The sequence below is a fragment of the Ctenocephalides felis genome, unplaced genomic scaffold, assembly GCF_003426905.1.
Source record: "Ctenocephalides felis isolate EL2017-DRISC unplaced genomic scaffold, ASM342690v1 CF-g0.4_SCAFFOLD_01604, whole genome shotgun sequence".
Lineage (NCBI taxonomy): Eukaryota > Metazoa > Arthropoda > Insecta > Siphonaptera > Pulicidae > Ctenocephalides > Ctenocephalides felis.
The window spans coordinates 47,685,489-47,691,844 of record NW_020537758.1 but is presented as its reverse complement, the minus strand read 5'-3'; the positions used below and the strand labels follow the sequence as shown (position 1 = coordinate 47,691,844).

The following is a 6,356-nucleotide window of genomic DNA, read 5'->3' as shown; positions in this document are numbered from 1 at the left end:
TCCAACTTAGCATGTTTTTTTATCGTTTTATAACAGCTATTCTAAAATTCAGTATCTTTATTTAAATAAATTTCAATAATGTATTGCACTATAGCGTGATTTTACAAAAACACGTATCCTACTAGTTATGCAATATTGTACGAATCATTTGTGCAATTTCTCTAGAGCGAAATCTTATTAAACTTTAATGTTTTCATTGTTTGTAAATTATAGTAATAATTATTTCAAACCGTGTCTATATATGTGCTGCAATTACTATTAATGAGTATTTATTTATTAGGTTCTAAATTAATTTAAGCGGGATACATTCATGCATTTCAAAATGAAATGCATTTGCATCTGTTTTATATTTATTTATTTAATGAAGTATAGTAAATGTTTTTAAGATAATTGTAGTTTTTATAAAATGTTAGTGTAAACCATATGTTTATAATGCAATACCTATATTATTATAAATAAAATAATTTCTAATCAAAATTGATGTCCAAATTATTGAAAAATTCATACATTAAATAGTAATTCTAAACTAAAGTGCTTTTATGTTGGGTTTTACGAATAATGTTAAAAATTTAGAAAGATCATATAACTTCCTTTAATATAAGATTTAAATATAAGGTTAAGAGACCATACGTCCCGGTTTGGCCGGGGCAGTCCCGAATTTTCACATAGTGTCCCGGGCTTTTTTGAAAACAATATTTATCTCGAATTTAGATCTTTTGCCTCGGATTTTCGAAAAATATAGGTTTAAATTGGAACTTTGCAATGATGAACTTTTGCTTGATGATAAAATTACAATTATCCATAAAATATTTGAAAATTATATATAAAATGAGTATGCTTATATAAAATATGTTATGAATGAGAAAATTATGAATGCAGAATAACTTTAGTAATTTTAAACTTTCCCAATTACAAAAATTATCAAAAATCATGATATCGAAATTAATAATAAGATACTTACTAAGAAAATTGAACAAAATTTTATACAAGATTTGAAAGCAAAAAAATACAAAAAAGATACAATTGAAAATTAAACCCATACTAAAAACATTGGATAATTAAAAAAAAACGATTTTTACTGTATTCTTATTGTATTTATTATAAATCATTTTTATATTTATAGATATTTAACATAAATGATACTCCCCCAACTTGTCCGGATTAACATACCTAAAAGTTGCTGTTCCGGTTTTGGTAAAAAAAATATGGTCACCTTATTAAAATATTATTTACTATAATTCTGATTAACTGGAATAAATATTCGGCGCTGCAAATTAGTAAAAACTTTGCAAAAAGTATTTGCTTACAGTTTTAAATATAATTATCATGGGAAGCACCTAAATATTTAAATACTTTTTAATACATATAAATAATTCAATAGTACTAATTTCTAACAAATTGTGTATAAATGATTTTTTATAGAATTTTTTTATAAACTAGTATGTTTAAATTTTAAAATGTTTGTAATATGTAGGCGGCATTGAAATGCATGCACCCACGTAGAAACTTCCTAAACAATAGTGCTGGAGAAAGGTTAGTTTTCAAGTGCAATTCATAATAACCCTGTTACCTAAGTAAAAACGGCTGTAAATTATTTGAAATTAATTTTTGCACCTATTTAATCGTGAAACATCAGCAATTTTTTTGGTATTTACTGAGAATGTCTACAAGGAATGCCAATCCATTGATTAGACGTCTAGGTTTGATGGTAATTATTTGTGAAATCATTTAAAGTTATCAAATCCAAATTATAGTAAGTTTTCGTGGCCAAAAATAGTATACTTTTATTAATTCCTTAAGCTTCATTCATGCTTTTATATTTTAAATCATTACATTCGTAAGCCATTTTTCTATTACATGGATCATCCTAATTAATATGATTAAAATCTTGCAACTGGCATTTTTTTTAAATGGAAAAAATCAACTAGGGAGTTATGCGAAATAGATTTTTTATTAATTTATTCCATAGTTCAATTTATTTAACTAACAATTTCTCACAGCTATTTCAAAAAATCATCAGTTTATGTTACATTTTATTTTATATTATTTGCCAATGCTATATAATGTATGGTAGTGCTTGTAATAAAATAAAAGTATGTTTTCAGGAGATGTACCAAAATAATTAATATTTGTAGCTATTATAATTCGCCATCGTCATCTTTATATGTATCTATTTAGACTACTTTACAACTTATATTTATATATCCAACGCAATAGTCTACAATTTGTTCGTAAATTTAGTATAAAAATAAAAAAATTAAAAAACAATTTCAAATAAAAGACCGATAGAATGTCTTTTCCATTTGTTTTGGTATTAATTGTTAATTTACTTGCTGTACGGTAAGTTATAGTAATCATCCAAATTTCAAAATGAAGAAAATGGCAATTAAGTTTGCGTGAGAACAAAGCATCCAATTGAATGATCGAAAATGCATTCCTGTTGTATTGACGTAATGAAGAGTTGATTATCTTTTTGCAAAGGCAGGCCCAGCGATTTCGGAGATTCAGAGAAAATTAAAAAAACGATATTTGGCGGTCAAAAAATAGATATTTTTGAAGGTATGATTCCGACATGACTTGGTATCAAAAACTTCAAAACTTTCACCAGAAAAAATTTAAAAAATTTCAGTTTTCAAAATTTTCGAATTTTCAAAATATATCAGTATTTTTAAGAAATGCATTCTTCAAAAACCAAATTTTTCAAACGTTCTCAAAATTTTCAAAATATCAAATTTTCAAAATAGATCTTTTTTTCTTTGAGCTTTCCAAATTTTGAATTACTGTACGGGAAGTGCAAGAAATTTGCATTCATAGCTACTTTTGGTTGAATTCTGTTCTCAAAAAATATGACATTCAATATATTAGAAGTAAATATTATTCGTTTAATTTAGTATAAATCAATCTACACTTGGTGGCCTTTTTAGTACCGAATGTGGCCTTTTTTTTATTTTATTTTTGCTGTTTTAATTTTATATTGATTTGCATGAAGAAAAATGCGGAAACACTCGAAGGAACCGGTGGCCAACAGCAAAATTTACCTCTCATATATTGTTATATATGAATATCCACGTACATTTTTTACATCGATCAACGCCAACCCTTTCTTAGTATATAACCCCATGCGGTGGCAGAGGTCGCACATGTCTCCTATCAATTAAGTATGTTTATAATTCAATTACATTTAGTGTAGAATCGTAAAAATTGCATTGAATAAATGCGGATAACATCTGATGTAATATTGCCATCCTATTGATCGATCATGTTATCGTTCAGTTTTCTTTGTCGTTGTGAGGTGCTGAAAATGTTAATATCTCGGACATGTAACATCTCGGGCGTTCTTACGCTACTCGACCAAGGAGGTGTATTACACCTCTCATATGGATGTATTATGTTTTCCCTGCAACGAGATTACTCTCGGTTCTGTTGGTATTGGGAGCGGGAAATGTAATAAGCGACTGCAGCTTTTTCTATGTGTTCGGTCATTCCATGTAATGTTTCTCTATACGTAATAACCCTTTGGATGTATGCACGTACTCGATCAGCGTGATCTCGATCTCGTTCTCGTTCTCTTAACCGAAAGTCGTTCAGGCGCTGCCTATGTATGGGTGCGTGTGTTTGTGCATCTGTGCGAAAATCTGTGAAATTCTTACGCGAGGTATATAAGGCAAATGCAGCCAATGTGCAGTATCATTCGAGTTGGTTGGTCAATCTAAATACATCATGAAACCTTTTGTGGTACGTATCTATTTATCCTTAATCTAATACAAACGTTTATCGTGTTTAAATTATCTGTGATAATTAAAAAGTTTTTCAACTACCGCTAAAATTCCTTGCATAAAATAATCTCGTTTAATGATCCGATGTAATCAATTTGAGTTTAAGAGTAGTTTGAATAGTTGTTTGAATGGACTAATTAACTGATATTTTGAAGGTAAGCACAAACTCATTATTATCCTTAGGTATTAGCATTGTGCCTGGCGGTGGTGAGCTGCGGTGATGTAGCCGAAAAGAAACAAGAGAAACGCGGTCTGGCCGGACTCGGCACGCACGGAGGCGGTGCCTTACTGTTATCCGCTGGAGGACACGGCGGCCTCGGTGGAGGATACGGCGGCGGATATGGAGGTGGTTTTGGAGGCGGTCTCGGCGGTGGACTCGGCGGTGGATTTGGCGGCGGAGCCGGATTCGGCGGAGGTGCTGGATTTGGCGGAGGATTCGGAGGCGGCGCTGGAGGTGGCGGCGGCGGCGGTGGTGGCGGTGCTGGTCTTGGTGGTCCAGTCACCCTTGGCACACGCAGTCACGTAACTACTACTGTGACACAAGGTATTCCATACGCCGTACCACAACCTTACCCAGTGACTGTAACGCGCACCGTTGGAGTACCAGTCCCTCAACCCGTGCCAGTGTCCGTGCCAAGAGCTGTTCCAGTCTCTGTGCCACAAGCTGTACCAGTTGCTGTACCCCGCGCCGTGCCAGTGGCGGTTCCACGTGCCGTCCCAGTGCCAGTTCCACAGGCTGTGCCAGTGCCAGTCACACAAAGTGTGGCAGTGCCAGTACCCCTCCATACCCAGTCACCGTTGCTGCTCCATTCCCAGTTAACATTCCCACCCAGTTGTAGTACCAGTAGCCGTAGGAGGCGGTGGTGGTGGTGCCGGTGGCGGATTTGGCGGTGGAGCTGGATTTGGCGGTGGAGCAGGATTCGGTGGCGGGCTTGGCGGTGGTCTCGGAGGTGGTCTCGGCGGTGGTCTGGGAGGCGGTCTTGGAGGCGGCTACGGAGGCGGTTATGGATACGGTGGTGGACACGGAGGATTCGCGGGCGGACACGGATCATCATCATACTCTTCCATCAGTTTTGGAAAACATTAAGTTTTGTAAATAAAGTCTTATGTAATATATCATCTTATCCATCAACATTAAAATATGTTTACCATAACTCATTTGAAAAAACAAAAACAAAGTATAACATCTGTATGTACATTTGTGATAGACATGCTGTTAAAAAATTAAATAATAAAGTTTATATTTTTGATAGAAAATTTTCTACTAATTTTCACTTCGCAACATTACATACATGTATTATACATCCATACGTCATCTTCGCAATACAAAAATATATGAATAAAAATGAAACAAAATTACTTCATCTCTTCAACTCATGTTCATTTTATAAACTTATAATTTTGATTGCGTTCAATAAATAAATGATAAAAATCTAAAAGACTTTTGTAATTATTATATTTATGTAATTTGCTAGTTTAACTATAGATTGTTAGTCTCAATTAAATAACTCGAAATCCTCTCATTCTTACTTTGTCTGAATATGTATTTATAGCTACTATTCGAATATGTAGCTACTCGCAATTAATAATATGATAAAATATTAAATTATTCGAATTTTTCTTACACGCACTATTGAGTAACTTGTGCAATTTGAACAACCATACAGAGAATGGGCATACTATATATCAATTGCAATTTTAATCGACTCCATTCAGCTGTATATCAGATTTCGATTGTTTCATATCGATATTATTAATCCAGTTTATATTGTAGTTGTTAGAGGATTGATAACAATTTTTCTAAATAAAATTTTGGTACATCTTTTCTTCATATGAAATGATAATTATAACATAACAAATCAGTAATACTATTAACCAATAACCATAATAATGATTTCAAAAGATATCGCAATAAACTATAAAATCGACCAACAATAATTTTTGCCAGAAGTTAATCAGTACGTTTCCTAAATTATATATTTCGAAAATTTGCCCTGCTAGATTTGTCGATTCAGTTTATTTATATGCAAACACCTATCTCAACTAAAAAATATTTTAGTTGAGATAGGCGTTTGATGAATGTATTAATGTTTGAAAATACTAATAAACGATCTAAATTATTGTCATTGATTTTACAAGTGCTCTGCATTCGGGGTAGACAGTGTTCGGAGAAGAACTGAAGTCAAATTAGCCAAAAATAACTACAAAAAACGACACGATTTATAGCATAATCCAGTATTATATATATATATATATATATATATATATATATATATATAGTGCTGGATTACCCCATAGGCCCGTGAGGCCCGGGCCTAGTCCGGCACAATTTGGAGGGCGGCAAATTTTTCAAAATGACAAAATTTGTCACGGCAATTTATTTTAAGCATTGATCCTGATCTAGATAATTTTTTATGAAATAGAATGTTATTCTTTTTCTGATCAAACCTATTCGAGGGCGCCTAATTAATACTTTTTTCTTATGTATTGTGTTTAAAAAAAAATCAAATTGCTAAGTTCTTTTTTGGAGAAATATTGAAGCTCTGTTCGTATTTTGTAACTTTATTAAGGTGAATCTTA

The 6,356-nt window shown here is 32.5% G+C and overlaps 1 pseudogene; it reads left to right on the top strand.

The window, feature by feature from the left end:
* Positions 1 to 3,708: 3,708 nt before the first annotated feature.
* LOC113373887 lies at positions 3,709 to 4,863 on the top strand (annotated as a pseudogene).
* Positions 4,864 to 6,356: the final 1,493 nt, after the last annotated feature.